This window comes from Etheostoma spectabile, unplaced genomic scaffold, assembly GCF_008692095.1.
Source record: "Etheostoma spectabile isolate EspeVRDwgs_2016 unplaced genomic scaffold, UIUC_Espe_1.0 scaffold00018908, whole genome shotgun sequence".
Classification (NCBI taxonomy): Eukaryota; Metazoa; Chordata; class Actinopteri; order Perciformes; family Percidae; genus Etheostoma; species Etheostoma spectabile.
Genome location: NW_022604560.1, coordinates 1 through 15511, shown reverse-complemented (window position 1 = coordinate 15511; position 15511 = coordinate 1). Strand labels below are relative to the sequence as shown.

General features: G+C 43.4%; 8 non-coding genes across 8 annotated transcripts; all 8 read right to left on the bottom strand.

Annotated features, from left to right (window-relative positions):
- Nucleotides 1-1087: 1087 nt before the first annotated feature.
- Nucleotides 1088-1159, bottom strand: trnap-agg (transfer RNA proline (anticodon AGG)). Its single transcript has one exon. It is a non-coding gene; the product is annotated as a tRNA-Pro (tRNA).
- A 1378-nt stretch (nucleotides 1160-2537) lies between these two features.
- trnap-agg (transfer RNA proline (anticodon AGG)) lies at nucleotides 2538-2609 on the bottom strand. Its single transcript has one exon. It is a non-coding gene; the product is annotated as a tRNA-Pro (tRNA).
- A 1378-nt stretch (nucleotides 2610-3987) lies between these two features.
- Nucleotides 3988-4059, bottom strand: trnap-agg (transfer RNA proline (anticodon AGG)). The gene has a single exon. It is a non-coding gene; the product is annotated as a tRNA-Pro (tRNA).
- A 1378-nt stretch (nucleotides 4060-5437) lies between these two features.
- On the bottom strand, nucleotides 5438-5509 carry trnap-agg (transfer RNA proline (anticodon AGG)). The gene has a single exon. It is a non-coding gene; the product is annotated as a tRNA-Pro (tRNA).
- A 1374-nt stretch (nucleotides 5510-6883) lies between these two features.
- On the bottom strand, nucleotides 6884-6955 carry trnap-agg (transfer RNA proline (anticodon AGG)). Its single transcript has one exon. It is a non-coding gene; the product is annotated as a tRNA-Pro (tRNA).
- Nucleotides 6956-9695: 2740 nt separating this feature from the next.
- Nucleotides 9696-9767, bottom strand: trnap-agg (transfer RNA proline (anticodon AGG)). The gene has a single exon. It is a non-coding gene; the product is annotated as a tRNA-Pro (tRNA).
- Nucleotides 9768-11141: 1374 nt separating this feature from the next.
- trnap-agg (transfer RNA proline (anticodon AGG)) lies at nucleotides 11142-11213 on the bottom strand. Its single transcript has one exon. It is a non-coding gene; the product is annotated as a tRNA-Pro (tRNA).
- Nucleotides 11214-14918: 3705 nt separating this feature from the next.
- On the bottom strand, nucleotides 14919-14989 carry trnap-cgg (transfer RNA proline (anticodon CGG)). The gene has a single exon. It is a non-coding gene; the product is annotated as a tRNA-Pro (tRNA).
- Between the last annotated feature and the right edge of the window lie 522 nt (nucleotides 14990-15511).

Below are 15511 nucleotides of genomic sequence, written 5' to 3'. Positions count from 1 at the left end.
TGCCACCACCACCACGTAGTGCGTTGTTAACAGTTTGTGACCATTAATTCCGTGAAATGAACACGACCACTTTAAGGTAAGGAAAGGCTTGTGGGTGGGCTTACAATACCATGACACGCGGGACAACAATGGGACGGTTGGGTTTAGGAAAACCATAAACGGTTGGGTTTAGGAAAGCAATAACGGGACTTGGGACAACAACAGGTTTGAGTTTAGGAAAATAACAACAGGATGGTTTTGGTTGGGCTTAGGAAACGTGACAGACGGGACACGATCACGCTCTACTGGATCTTCTGTTGACCCGTCAAACACCTCAACCAACCTCCCTTTGCGGTTTTTTGGCCTTTCATACTTCTCACTACCGTAGTGGCTCTTAATGCTACGTCATCTTCTCAGTGACATCACTTTGGCATTGTTTTCCGTGGTGGCCACACAAAATTTTCACGCATTCCGTGCCACCAGCGCGTAATGCGGTGTTAATAGTTTGTGCGACCAGGAATTCTGTAAGACCAAGCTTCCCTAGATCAACAAGCTCACAGAATTTTCCCACATTTGGTACCACCACCACGTTGTGCGGTGTTAACATTTTTTACACAGGCCCCCTTTAAGGTAAGGAAAGGCTTGTGGGTGGCCTTACTTTTCCATGACACGCGGGACAACAACGGGACGGTTGGGTTTAGGAAAGCAATAACAGGACTTGGAACAAAAACTGGAAGGTTGGGTTAAGGAAAAAAACAACAGGATGGTTACGGTTTATGTCCTGCTCATTTGTTCCTCATATTTTTCCCAGTTCTTCTGTTTACTTCAGTTGAAGCAGGCTATGCAAAGTTGCAAAAATGCTCTACTACACTTTTGCTTCCTACTTATCTTGTTAGGGGATCCCAGGTCCTTCCAAGGCCAGAGTCAAGGATCAATCACAACTTGAAAGCTGAGAACAAAGTCTTCAGTTTTAATTAGAAAGAGAATATCAGCATTATTGTCAAATATTCTACACTAACACATGCACCTGCTGTCTTTTATCTGGATGGACTTGATTCTAAGCTGGACTTCAATGCTCAATTAGGTATCAACACCATTTTACACCTTTGGGCTCGTCCGGGATTTGAACCCGGGACCTCTCGCACCCTAAGCGAGAATCATACCCCTAGACCAACGAGCCACGTCAAACCGCTTTTTAGCAATTTTTCATCACGGAAATGCAGCTCCGATCTGTCATTGACTTGAAAGGCAATGGTTAAGTAGTTTGACATTGGGTCTTTCTATGGCTCCCCTGCCAGATTCAGCTTTCTAATTACATTGGACAACAGAATACCTTTGACGTAAAACGTTTTACTAAAATTCAAACTTGAATTTTTTCGTCAAAAATGGTTGGGTTTAGTACGTCATTTCTTATTGACTTTACATTGTCATTGTTTTCCGTGGTGGCCACGCAGAATTTTCACACATTCTGTGCCACCACCACCACGTAGTGCGTTGTTAACAGTTTGTGACCATTAATTCCGTGAAATGAACACGACCACTTTAAGGTAAGGAAAGGCTTGTGGGTGGGCTTACAATACCATGACACGCGGGACAACAATGGGACGGTTGGGTTTAGGAAAACCATAAACGGTTGGGTTTAGGAAAGCAATAACGGGACTTGGGACAACAACAGGTTTGAGTTTAGGAAAATAACAACAGGATGGTTTTGGTTGGGCTTAGGAAACGTGACAGACGGGACACGATCACGCTCTACTGGATCTTCTGTTGACCCGTCAAACACCTCAACCAACCTCCCTTTGCGGTTTTTTGGCCTTTCATACTTCTCACTACCGTAGTGGCTCTTAATGCTACGTCATCTTCTCAGTGACATCACTTTGGCATTGTTTTCCGTGGTGGCCACACAAAATTTTCACGCATTCCGTGCCACCAGCGCGTAATGCGGTGTTAATAGTTTGTGCGACCAGGAATTCTGTAAGACCAAGCTTCCCTAGATCAACAAGCTCACAGAATTTTCCCACATTTGGTACCACCACCACGTTGTGCGGTGTTAACATTTTTTACACAGGCCCCCTTTAAGGTAAGGAAAGGCTTGTGGGTGGCCTTACTTTTCCATGACACGCGGGACAACAACGGGACGGTTGGGTTTAGGAAAGCAATAACAGGACTTGGAACAAAAACTGGAAGGTTGGGTTAAGGAAAAAAACAACAGGATGGTTACGGTTTATGTCCTGCTCATTTGTTCCTCATATTTTTCCCAGTTCTTCTGTTTACTTCAGTTGAAGCAGGCTATGCAAAGTTGCAAAAATGCTCTACTACACTTTTGCTTCCTACTTATCTTGTTAGGGGATCCCAGGTCCTTCCAAGGCCAGAGTCAAGGATCAATCACAACTTGAAAGCTGAGAACAAAGTCTTCAGTTTTAATTAGAAAGAGAATATCAGCATTATTGTCAAATATTCTACACTAACACATGCACCTGCTGTCTTTTATCTGGATGGACTTGATTCTAAGCTGGACTTCAATGCTCAATTAGGTATCAACACCATTTTACACCTTTGGGCTCGTCCGGGATTTGAACCCGGGACCTCTCGCACCCTAAGCGAGAATCATACCCCTAGACCAACGAGCCACGTCAAACCGCTTTTTAGCAATTTTTCATCACGGAAATGCAGCTCCGATCTGTCATTGACTTGAAAGGCAATGGTTAAGTAGTTTGACATTGGGTCTTTCTATGGCTCCCCTGCCAGATTCAGCTTTCTAATTACATTGGACAACAGAATACCTTTGACGTAAAACGTTTTACTAAAATTCAAACTTGAATTTTTTCGTCAAAAATGGTTGGGTTTAGTACGTCATTTCTTATTGACTTTACATTGTCATTGTTTTCCGTGGTGGCCACGCAGAATTTTCACACATTCTGTGCCACCACCACCACGTAGTGCGTTGTTAACAGTTTGTGACCATTAATTCCGTGAAATGAACACGACCACTTTAAGGTAAGGAAAGGCTTGTGGGTGGGCTTACAATACCATGACACGCGGGACAACAATGGGACGGTTGGGTTTAGGAAAACCATAAACGGTTGGGTTTAGGAAAGCAATAACGGGACTTGGGACAACAACAGGTTTGAGTTTAGGAAAATAACAACAGGATGGTTTTGGTTGGGCTTAGGAAACGTGACAGACGGGACACGATCACGCTCTACTGGATCTTCTGTTGACCCGTCAAACACCTCAACCAACCTCCCTTTGCGGTTTTTTGGCCTTTCATACTTCTCACTACCGTAGTGGCTCTTAATGCTACGTCATCTTCTCAGTGACATCACTTTGGCATTGTTTTCCGTGGTGGCCACACAAAATTTTCACGCATTCCGTGCCACCAGCGCGTAATGCGGTGTTAATAGTTTGTGCGACCAGGAATTCTGTAAGACCAAGCTTCCCTAGATCAACAAGCTCACAGAATTTTCCCACATTTGGTACCACCACCACGTTGTGCGGTGTTAACATTTTTTACACAGGCCCCCTTTAAGGTAAGGAAAGGCTTGTGGGTGGCCTTACTTTTCCATGACACGCGGGACAACAACGGGACGGTTGGGTTTAGGAAAGCAATAACAGGACTTGGAACAAAAACTGGAAGGTTGGGTTAAGGAAAAAAACAACAGGATGGTTACGGTTTATGTCCTGCTCATTTGTTCCTCATATTTTTCCCAGTTCTTCTGTTTACTTCAGTTGAAGCAGGCTATGCAAAGTTGCAAAAATGCTCTACTACACTTTTGCTTCCTACTTATCTTGTTAGGGGATCCCAGGTCCTTCCAAGGCCAGAGTCAAGGATCAATCACAACTTGAAAGCTGAGAACAAAGTCTTCAGTTTTAATTAGAAAGAGAATATCAGCATTATTGTCAAATATTCTACACTAACACATGCACCTGCTGTCTTTTATCTGGATGGACTTGATTCTAAGCTGGACTTCAATGCTCAATTAGGTATCAACACCATTTTACACCTTTGGGCTCGTCCGGGATTTGAACCCGGGACCTCTCGCACCCTAAGCGAGAATCATACCCCTAGACCAACGAGCCACGTCAAACCGCTTTTTAGCAATTTTTCATCACGGAAATGCAGCTCCGATCTGTCATTGACTTGAAAGGCAATGGTTAAGTAGTTTGACATTGGGTCTTTCTATGGCTCCCCTGCCAGATTCAGCTTTCTAATTACATTGGACAACAGAATACCTTTGACGTAAAACGTTTTACTAAAATTCAAACTTGAATTTTTTCGTCAAAAATGGTTGGGTTTAGTACGTCATTTCTTATTGACTTTACATTGTCATTGTTTTCCGTGGTGGCCACGCAGAATTTTCACACATTCTGTGCCACCACCACCACGTAGTGCGTTGTTAACAGTTTGTGACCATTAATTCCGTGAAATGAACACGACCACTTTAAGGTAAGGAAAGGCTTGTGGGTGGGCTTACAATACCATGACACGCGGGACAACAATGGGACGGTTGGGTTTAGGAAAACCATAAACGGTTGGGTTTAGGAAAGCAATAACGGGACTTGGGACAACAACAGGTTTGAGTTTAGGAAAATAACAACAGGATGGTTTTGGTTGGGCTTAGGAAACGTGACAGACGGGACACGATCACGCTCTACTGGATCTTCTGTTGACCCGTCAAACACCTCAACCAACCTCCCTTTGCGGTTTTTTGGCCTTTCATACTTCTCACTACCGTAGTGGCTCTTAATGCTACGTCATCTTCTCAGTGACATCACTTTGGCATTGTTTTCCGTGGTGGCCACACAAAATTTTCACGCATTCCGTGCCACCAGCGCGTAATGCGGTGTTAATAGTTTGTGCGACCAGGAATTCTGTAAGACCAAGCTTCCCTAGATCAACAAGCTCACAGAATTTTCCCACATTTGGTACCACCACCACGTTGTGCGGTGTTAACATTTTTTACACAGGCCCCCTTTAAGGTAAGGAAAGGCTTGTGGGTGGCCTTACTTTTCCATGACACGCGGGACAACAACGGGACGGTTGGGTTTAGGAAAGCAATAACAGGACTTGGAACAAAAACTGGAAGGTTGGGTTAAGGAAAAAAACAACAGGATGGTTACGGTTTATGTCCTGCTCATTTGTTCCTCATATTTTTCCCAGTTCTTCTGTTTACTTCAGTTGAAGCAGGCTATGCAAAGTTGCAAAAATGCTCTACTACACTTTTGCTTCCTACTTATCTTGTTAGGGGATCCCAGGTCCTTCCAAGGCCAGAGTCAAGGATCAATCACAACTTGAAAGCTGAGAACAAAGTCTTCAGTTTTAATTAGAAAGAGAATATCAGCATTATTGTCAAATATTCTACACTAACACATGCACCTGCTGTCTTTTATCTGGATGGACTTGATTCTAAGCTGGACTTCAATGCTCAATTAGGTATCAACACCATTTTACACCTTTGGGCTCGTCCGGGATTTGAACCCGGGACCTCTCGCACCCTAAGCGAGAATCATACCCCTAGACCAACGAGCCACGTCAAACCGCTTTTTAGCAATTTTTCATCACGGAAATGCAGCTCCGATCTGTCATTGACTTGAAAGGCAATGGTTAAGTAGTTTGACATTGGGTCTTTCTATGGCTCCCCTGCCAGATTCAGCTTTCTAATTACATTGGACAACAGAATACCTTTGACGTAAAACGTTTTACTAAAATTCAAACTTGAATTTTTCCGTCAAAAATGGTTGGGTTTAGTACGTCATTTCTTATTGACTTTACATTGTCATTGTTTTCCGTGGTGGCCACGCAGAATTTTCACACATTCTGTGCCACCACCACCACGTAGTGCGTTGTTAACAGTTTGTGACCATTAATTCCGTGAAATGAACACGACCACTTTAAGGTAAGGAAAGGCTTGTGGGTGGGCTTACAATACCATGACACGCGGGACAACAATGGGACGGTTGGGTTTAGGAAAACCATAAACGGTTGGGTTTAGGAAAGCAATAACGGGACTTGGGACAACAACAGGTTTGAGTTTAGGAAAATAACAACAGGATGGTTTTGGTTGGGCTTAGGAAACGTGACAGACGGGACACGATCACGCTCTACTGGATCTTCTGTTGACCCGTCAAACACCTCAACCAACCTCCCTTTGCGGTTTTTTGGCCTTTCATACTTCTCACTACCGTAGTGGCTCTTAATGCTACGTCATCTTCTCAGTGACATCACTTTGGCATTGTTTTCCGTGGTGGCCACACAAAATTTTCACGCATTCCGTGCCACCAGCGCGTAATGCGGTGTTAATAGTTTGTGCGACCAGGAATTCTGTAAGACCAAGCTTCCCTAGATCAACAAGCTCACAGAATTTTCCCACATTTGGTACCACCACCACGTTGTGCGGTGTTAACATTTTTTACACAGGCCCCCTTTAAGGTAAGGAAAGGCTTGTGGGTGGCCTTACTTTTCCATGACACGCGGGACAACAACGGGACGGTTGGGTTTAGGAAAGCAATAACAGGACTTGGAACAAAAACTGGAAGGTTGGGTTAAGGAAAAAGACAACAGGATGGTTACGGTTTATGTCCTGCTCATTTGTTCCTCATATTTTTCCCAGTTCTTCTGTTTACTTCAGTTGAAGCAGGCTATGCAAAGTTGCAAAAATGCTCTACTACACTTTTGCTTCCTACTTATCTTGTTAGGGGATCCCAGGTCCTTCCAAGGCCAGAGTCAAGGATTAATCACAAATTGAAAGCTGAGAACAAAGTCTTCAGTTTTAATTAGAAAGAGAATATCAGCATTATTGTCAAATATTCTACACTAACACACCTGCTGTCTTTTATCTGGATGGACTTGATTCTAAGCTGGACTTCAATGCTCAATTAGGTATCAACACCATTTTACACCTTTGGGCTCGTCCGGGATTTGAACCCGGGACCTCTCGCACCCTAAGCGAGAATCATACCCCTAGACCAACGAGCCACGTCAAACCGCTTTTTAGCAATTTTTCATCACGGAAATGCAGCTCCGATCTGTCATTGACTTGAAAGGCAATGGTTAAGTAGTTTGACATTGGGTCTTTCTATGGCTCCCCTGCCAGATTCAGCTTTCTAATTACATTGGACAACAGAATACCTTTGACGTAAAACGTTTTACTAAAATTCAAACTTGAATTTTTTCGTCAAAAATGGTTGGGTTTAGTACGTCATTTCTTATTGACTTTACATTGTCATTGTTTTCCGTGGTGGCCACGCAGAATTTTCACACATTCTGTGCCACCACCACCACGTAGTGCGTTGTTAACAGTTTGTGACCATTAATTCCGTGAAATGAACACGACCACTTTAAGGTAAGGAAAGGCTTGTGGGTGGGCTTACAATACCATGACACGCGGGACAACAATGGGACGGTTGGGTTTAGGAAAACCATAAACGGTTGGGTTTAGGAAAGCAATAACGGGACTTGGGACAACAACAGGTTTGAGTTTAGGAAAATAACAACAGGATGGTTTTGGTTGGGCTTAGGAAACGTGACAGACGGGACACGATCACGCTCTACTGGATCTTCTGTTGACCCGTCAAACACCTCAACCAACCTCCCTTTGCGGTTTTTTGGCCTTTCATACTTCTCACTACCGTAGTGGCTCTAATGCTACGTCATCTTCTCAGTGACATCACTTTGGCATTGTTTTCCGTGGTGGCCACACAAAATTTTCACGCATTCCGTGCCACCAGCGCGTAATGCGGTGTTAATAGTTTGTGCGACCAGGAATTCTGTAAGACCAAGCTTCCCTAGATCAACAAGCTCACAGAATTTTCCCACATTTGGTACCACCACCACGTTGTGCGGTGTTAACATTTTTTACACAGGCCCCCTTTAAGGTAAGGAAAGGCTTGTGGGTGGCCTTACTTTTCCATGACACGCGGGACAACAACGGGACGGTTGGGTTTAGGAAAGCAATAACAGGACTTGGAACAAAAACTGGGTTAGGATGGTTAGTTTATGTCCTGCTCATTTGTTCCTCATACCAGTTCTTCTGTTTACTTCAGTTGAAGCAGGCTATGCAAAGTTGCAAAAATGCTCTACTACACTTTTGCTTCCTACTTATCTTGTTAGGGGATCCCAGGTCCTTCCAAGGCCAGAGTCAAGGATCAATCACAACTTGAAAGCTGAGAACAAAGTCTTCTAATTAGAAAGAGAATATCAGCATTATTGTCAAATATTCTACACTAACACATGCACCTGCTGTTTTATCTGGATGGACTTGATTCTAAGCTGGACTTCAATGCTCAATTAATTCAACACCTTTTGGCTCGTCCTTTGCCCGGGACCTCTCGCACCCTAAGCGAGAATCATACCCCTAGACCAACGAGCCACGTCAAACCGCTTTTTAGCAATTTTTCATCACGGAAATGCAGCTCCGATCTGTCATTGACTTGAAAGGCAATGGTTAAGTAGTTTGACATTGGGTCTTTCTTGGCTCCCCTGCCAGATTCAGCTTTCTAATTACATTGGACAACAGAATACCTTTGACGTAAAACGTTTTACTAAAATTCAAATGAATTTTTTAGTCAAAATGGTTGGGTTTAGTACGTCATTTCTTATTGCATTGTCATTGTTTTCCGTGGTGGCCACGCAGAAATGCCACCACCACCACGTAGTGCGTTGTTAACAGTTTGTGACCATTAATTCCGTGAAATGAACACGACCACTTTAAGGTAAGGAAAGGCTTGTGGGTGGGCTTACAATACCATGACACGCGGGACAACAATGGGACGGTTGGGTTTAGGAAAACCATAAACGGTTGGGTTTAGGAAAGCAATAACGGGACTTGGGACAACAACAGGTTTGAGTTTAGGAAAATAACAACAGGATGGTTTTGGTTGGGCTTAGGAAACGTGACAGACGGGACACGATCACGCTCTACTGGATCTTCTGTTGACCCGTCAAACACCTCAACCAACCTCCCTTTGCGGTTTTTTGGCCTTTCATACTTCTCACTACCGTAGTGGCTCTAATGCTACGTCATCTTCTCAGTGACATCACTTTGGCATTGTTTTCCGTGGTGGCCACACAAAATTTTCACGCATTCCGTGCCACCAGCGCGTAATGCGGTGTTAATAGTTTGTGCGACCAGGAATTCTGTAAGACCAAGCTTCCCTAGATCAACAAGCTCACAGAATTTTCCCACATTTGGTACCACCACCACGTTGTGCGGTGTTAACATTTTTACACCCCTTTAAGGTAAGGAAAGGCTTGTGGGTGGCCTTACTTTTCCATGACACGCGGGACAACAACGGGACGGTTGGGTTTAGGAAAGCAATAACAGGACTTGGAACAAAAACTGGAAGGTTGGGTTAAGGAAAAAAACAACAGGATGGTTACGGTTTATGTCCTGCTCATTTGTTCCTCATATTTTTCCCAGTTCTTCTGTTTACTTCAGTTGAAGCAGGCTATGCAAAGTTGCAAAAATGCTCTACTACACTTTTGCTTCCTACTTATCTTGTTAGGGGATCCCAGGTCCTTCCAAGGCCAGAGTCAAGGATCAATCACAACTTGAAAGCTGAGAACAAAGTCTTCAGTTTTAATTAGAAAGAGAATATCAGCATTATTGTCAAATATTCTACACTAACACATGCACCTGCTGTCTTTTATCTGGATGGACTTGATTCTAAGCTGGACTTCAATGCTCAATTAGGTATCAACACCATTTTACACCTTTGGGCTCGTCCGGGATTTGAACCCGGGACCTCTCGCACCCTAAGCGAGAATCATACCCCTAGACCAACGAGCCACGTCAAACCGCTTTTTAGCAATTTTTCATCACGGAAATGCAGCTCCGATCTGTCATTGACTTGAAAGGCAATGGTTAAGTAGTTTGACATTGGGTCTTTCTATGGCTCCCCTGCCAGATTCAGCTTTCTAATTACATTGGACAACAGAATACCTTTGACGTAAAACGTTTTACTAAAATTCAAACTTGAATTTTTCCGTCAAAAATGGTTGGGTTTAGTACGTCATTTCTTATTGACTTTACATTGTCATTGTTTTCCGTGGTGGCCACGCAGAATTTTCACACATTCTGTGCCACCACCACCACGTAGTGCGTTGTTAACAGTTTGTGACCATTAATTCCGTGAAATGAACACGACCACTTTAAGGTAAGGAAAGGCTTGTGGGTGGGCTTACAATACCATGACACGCGGGACAACAATGGGACGGTTGGGTTTAGGAAAACCATAAACGGTTGGGTTTAGGAAAGCAATAACGGGACTTGGGACAACAACAGGTTTGAGTTTAGGAAAATAACAACAGGATGGTTTTGGTTGGGCTTAGGAAACGTGACAGACGGGACACGATCACGCTCTACTGGATCTTCTGTTGACCCGTCAAACACCTCAACCAACCTCCCTTTGCGGTTTTTTGGCCTTTCATACTTCTCACTACCGTAGTGGCTCTTAATGCTACGTCATCTTCTCAGTGACATCACTTTGGCATTGTTTTCCGTGGTGGCCACACAAAATTTTCACGCATTCCGTGCCACCAGCGCGTAATGCGGTGTTAATAGTTTGTGCGACCAGGAATTCTGTAAGACCAAGCTTCCCTAGATCAACAAGCTCACAGAATTTTCCCACATTTGGTACCACCACCACGTTGTGCGGTGTTAACATTTTTTACACAGGCCCCCTTTAAGGTAAGGAAAGGCTTGTGGGTGGCCTTACTTTTCCATGACACGCGGGACAACAACGGGACGGTTGGGTTTAGGAAAGCAATAACAGGACTTGGAACAAAAACTGGAAGGTTGGGTTAAGGAAAAAAACAACAGGATGGTTACGGTTTATGTCCTGCTCATTTGTTCCTCATATTTTTCCCAGTTCTTCTGTTTACTTCAGTTGAAGCAGGCTATGCAAAGTTGCAAAAATGCTCTACTACACTTTTGCTTCCTACTTATCTTGTTAGGGGATCCCAGGTCCTTCCAAGGCCAGAGTCAAGGATCAATCACAACTTGAAAGCTGAGAACAAAGTCTTCAGTTTTAATTAGAAAGAGAATATCAGCATTATTGTCAAATATTCTACACTAAACACCCTGCTGTCTTTTATCTGGATGGACTTGATTCTAAGCTGGACTTCAATGCTCAATTAGGTATCAACACCATTTTACACCTTTGGGCTCGTCCGGGATTTGAACCCGGGACCTCTCGCACCCTAAGCGAGAATCATACCCCTAGACCAACGAGCCACGTCAAACCGCTTTTTAGCAATTTTTCATCACGGAAATGCAGCTCCGATCTGTCATTGACTTGAAAGGCAATGGTTAAGTAGTTTGACATTGGGTCTTTCTATGGCTCCCCTGCCAGATTCAGCTTTCTAATTACATTGGACAACAGAATACCTTTGACGTAAAACGTTTTACTAAAATTCAAACTTGAATTTTTCCGTCAAAAATGGTTGGGTTTAGTACGTCATTTCTTATTGACTTTACATTGTCATTGTTTTCCGTGGTGGCCACGCAGAATTTTCACACATTCTGTGCCACCACCACCACGTAGTGCGTTGTTAACAGTTTGTGACCATTAATTCCGTGAAATGAACACGACCACTTTAAGGTAAGGAAAGGCTGGGTGGGCTTACAATACCATGACACGCGGGACAACAATGGGACGGTTGGGTTTAGGAAAACCATAAACGGTTGGGTTTAGGAAAGCAATAACGGGACTTGGGACAACAACAGGTTTGAGTTTAGGAAAATAACAACAGGATGGTTTGGTTGGGCTTAGGAAACGTGACAGGCGGGACACGATCACGCTCTACTGGATCTTCTGTTGACCCGTCAAACACCTCAACCAACCTCTTTGCGGTTTTTGGCCTTTCATACTTCTCACTACCGTAGTGGCTCCTAATGCTACGTCATCTTCTCAGTGACATCACTTTGGCATTGTTTTCCGTGGTGGCCACACAAAATTTTCACGCATTCCGTGCCACCAGCGCGTAATGCGGTGTTAATAGTTTGTGCGACCAGGAATTCTGTAAGACCAAGCTTCCCTAGATCAACAAGCTCACAGAATTTTCCCACATTTGGTACCACCACCACGTAACATTTTTTAAACAGGCCCCCTTTAACCCTCTGAGCCCGAGACACTCGCCCACGAGTAAAAAAGTACCTTGATTCATAGTTTAATAACTTTGAACCATACAAGCGATTTACTCACTTCTGTTTCGTTTAAATCCTGACGTTTTCGGCTTTACGGAGGTCTTTTTCCCGTCTTTCTAGCCTTACAGGGGATTTCTATCCAGCCTGGAACTTCAGCCTCTTTGGGCTTTAATCCATACTGTTATAGCCAAGATTGGTCCACTTTATATCCATAATTCATCGCGTTTTGGCCACCTCTGCCGCTGAATCGTTCGTCTAATCTCTGATCTCCCGCTCTGTGTCTGTCCTGTCTATTTTTCAGGAAGTGCATGCCCATATATGGGAGATAAAGGCACCCCTCTTGTATGGAAGGCCAGAGGGGACAAAAATGCCTATAGACTCTATGGAAGGCCAAATAATGCCCTATTTAGACACATATTGCTTGTATAACATGCTGTGGGTGTAATATCAATAATATGACATTATTATGTATTATTGGCATAAGTAAATGTCATGAGAGCAAAACGTCTTGACTTTTTTGGAAAAAATGCATGTATTTTGTCAAACTGTATAAGTTACAATGATTATTTCTTCACAGTGGGACTCCCAATACATATGACAAGTGTTTTAGAATGGAAACAAATGGCTTAGGTTTTACTATATGTCTGTGATTTCATACATATCTGGAAGATTCTTTATTTATTTATTTTATTATTTATCTTTAAGGCCCTACAACAATTTTAACATGCAAGTGACCTCACTGCAACCCAAATATTCCAATAACCCAGTTGTCCTAAAAAAAATGATGTTCATATCTTGACTGTAGACCACAGGGTTGATGTTTTACAAGCTTTTTATTAAATAAATCCAGACGGAAATTAAACTGTAAAATGGCCTCAGGGCCAGAGTGTTAAGGTAAGGAAAGGCTTGTGGGTGGCCTTACGTTTCCATGACACGCGGGACACAACGGGACGGTTGGGTTTAGGAAAGCAATAACAGGACTTGGAACAAAAACTGGAAGGTTGGGTTAAGGAAAAAAAAAAACAACAGGATGGTTACGGTTTATGTCCTGCTCATTTGTTCCTCATATTTTTCCCAGTTCTTCTGTTTACTTCAGTTGAAGCAGGCTATGCAAAGTGGCAAAATGCTCTACTACACTTTTGCTTCCTACTTATCTTGTTAGGGGATCCCAGGTCCTTCCAAGGCCAGAGTCAAGGATCAATCACAACTTGAAAGCTGAGAACAAAGTCTTCAGTTTTAATTAGAAAGAGAATATCAGCATTATTGTCAAATATTCTACACTAACACATGCACCTGCTGTCTTTTATCTGGATGGACTTGATTCTAAGCTGGACTTCAATGCTCAATTAGGTATCAACACCATTTTCACTTTGGGCTCGTCCGGGATTTGAACCCGGGACCTCTCGCACCCTAAGCGCGAATCATACCCTAGACAACGAGCCACGTCAAACACTTTTTAGCAATTTTTCATCACGGAAATGCAGCTCCGATCTGTCATTGACTTGAAAGGCAATGGTTAAGTAGTTTGACATTGGGTCTTTCTATGGCTCCCCTGCCAGATTCAGCTTTCTAATTACATTGGACAACAGAATACCTTTGACGTAAAACGTTTACTAAAAATTCAAACTTGAATTTTTCGTCAAAAATGGTTGGGTTTAGTACGTCATTTCTTATTGACTTTACATTGTCATTGTTTTCCGTGGTGGCCAGCAGAATTTTCACACATTCTGTGCCACCACCACCACGTAGTGCGTGTTAACAGTTTGTGACCATTAATTCCGTGAAATGAACCGACCACTTTAAGGTAAGGAAAGGCTTGTGGGTGGGCTTACAATACCATGACACGCGGGACAACAATGGGACGGTTGGGTTTAGGAAAACCATAACGGTTGGGTTTAGGAAGCAATAACGGGACTTGGACAACAACAGGTTGAGTTTAGGAAAATAACAAACAGGAGGTTTTGGTTTGGGCTAGGAAACGTGACAGACGGGACACGATCACGCTATATTACTGGATCTTCTGTTGACCCGTCAACACCTCAACACAACTCCCTTTGCGGTTTTTTGGCCTTTCATACTTCTCACTACCGTAGTGGCCTCCTAATGCTACGTCATCTTCTCAGTGACTCACTTGGCATTGTTTTTCCGTGTGGCCACACAAAAATTTTCACGCATTCCGTGCCACCAGCGCGTATGCGGTGTTAATAGTTTGTGCGAACAGGAATTCTGTAAGAACAAGCTGCCCTCGTCAACAAGCTCACAGAATTTTCCCACATTTGGTACCCCACCACGTTGTGCGGTGTTAACATTTTTTACACAGGCCCCCTTTAAGGTAAGGAAAGGCTTGTGGGTGGCCTTACTTTCCATGACACGCGGGACAACAACGGGGGACGGTTGGGTTAGGAAAGCAATAACAGGACTTTGAACAAAACTGGAGGTGGGGTTTAAGGAAAAAGGACAACAGGGGTTTACGGTTTATGTCCTGCTCATTTGTTCCTCATATTTTTCCCAGTTCTTCTGTACGCAGTTTGAAGCAGGCTATGCAAATTGCAAAAATGCTCTACTACACTTTTGCTTCCTACTTATCTTGTAGGGGATCCCAGGTCCTTCCAAGGCCAGAGTCAAGGATTAATCACAACTTGACAAAGCTGAGAACAAAGTCTTCAGTTTTAATTAGAAAGAGAATTCACATTAGCCAAATATTCTACACAAACACATGCTGTCTTTTATCTGGATGTACTTGATTCCAGTGGACTTCAATGCTCAATTAGGTATCAACAACGTTTTACCCTTGGGCTCGTCCGGGGATTGAACCCGGGACCTCTGCACCCGAAGCGAGAATCATACCCCTAGACCAACGAGCCACGTCAAAATGCTTTTAGCAATTTTTCATCACGGAAATGCAGCTCTGATCTGTCATTGACTTGAAAGGCAATGGTTAAGTAGTTGACATGGGTTCTTCTATGGCTCCCTGCCAGATTCAGCTTTCTAATTACATTGGAACAGAATACCTTTGACGTAAAACGTTTTTACTAAAATTCAAACTTGAATTTTCCGTCAAAACTGTGGGGTTAGTACGTCATTTCTTATTGACTTTACATTGTCATTGTTTTCCGTGGTGGCACGCAGAATTTCACACATTCTGTGCCACCACCACCACGTAGTGCGTTGTTAACAGGTTGTGACCATTAATTCCGTGAAATGAACACGACCACTGTAAGGTAAGGAAAGGCTTGTGGGTGGGCTTACAATACATGACACGCGGGACAACAATGGGACGGTTGGGTTTAGGAAAACCATAACGGTTGGGTTTAGGAAAGCAATAACGGGACTTGGGACAAACAGGTTTGAGTTTAGGAAAATAACAACAGGATGGTTTTGGTTGG